This window comes from Adiantum capillus-veneris, chromosome 22, assembly GCF_014529385.1.
Source record: "Adiantum capillus-veneris isolate H3 chromosome 22, ASM1452938v2, whole genome shotgun sequence".
In the NCBI taxonomy this organism is placed as follows: Eukaryota; Viridiplantae; Streptophyta; class Polypodiopsida; order Polypodiales; family Pteridaceae; genus Adiantum; species Adiantum capillus-veneris.
In genome coordinates this window covers 33,180,922-33,181,830 of record NC_140952.1, presented here as the reverse complement: position 1 = coordinate 33,181,830, position 909 = coordinate 33,180,922, and positions in this window count along the sequence as shown.

Genomic DNA, 909 nt, shown 5'->3' with positions numbered 1-909 from the left:
TTTTGTATATGTGGGGTTTAAATTCAAGGTCCACCACTTGTCCAACCTATTATCCCTAGTAGCATGAGTGGTTTGGTCTCAAGATTCACCACTTTTCCACTCTATGTCATTATATTAAGAAGATCTGGGTGTTAAGGTCCACCACTTGTCCAACCTATAAGGCTATATCTTAAATGGTATTATTTACCACCACTTGGAATGCACATGATAGGTTTTACATAGGGGTCTGGTTCCAAGGTCCACCACTTGTCCAAGCTAACTCTATTGAAACATAGAGAGAATCAAAGGTCCACCACTTGTCCAAGCTAGGCTCCATTGAAACATGGAGAGAAGGATGCTCCACCATTTGTCCAAGCCAGGTTTGATTGAAACATGAAGAGAAGCAAGTTGCACCATGTCTCCAAAATGCTAGGCTCCATTGAAATATCTTAAACCCATGATATTTCGTACATGGGGGGTTTACATTCAAGGTCCACCACTTGTCCAACCTATTACCACTAGTAGCATGAGTGGTTTGGTCTCAAGATTCACCACTTTTCCACTCTATGTCATTATATTAAGAAGATCTGGGTGTTAAGATCCACCACTTGTCCAAGCTATAAGGCTATATCTTAAAGGTTGTTCTTTCTCACCACTTGGAGTGACCATGATAGGTTTTACATTGGGGTTTGGTTCCAAGGTCCACCACTTGTCCAAGCTAACTCTATTGAAACAAATAGAGAAGAAAAGGTCCACCACTTGTCCAAGCTAGGGTCCATTGAAACATGGAGAGAAGGATGCTCCACCATTTGTCCATGATAGGCTCCATTGAAACATGAAGAGAAGCAAGCTGCACCATGTCTCCAAGATACTAAGATCCATTGAAATACCTTAAACCCATGATATTTCGTATATGGGGGGTTTATATTC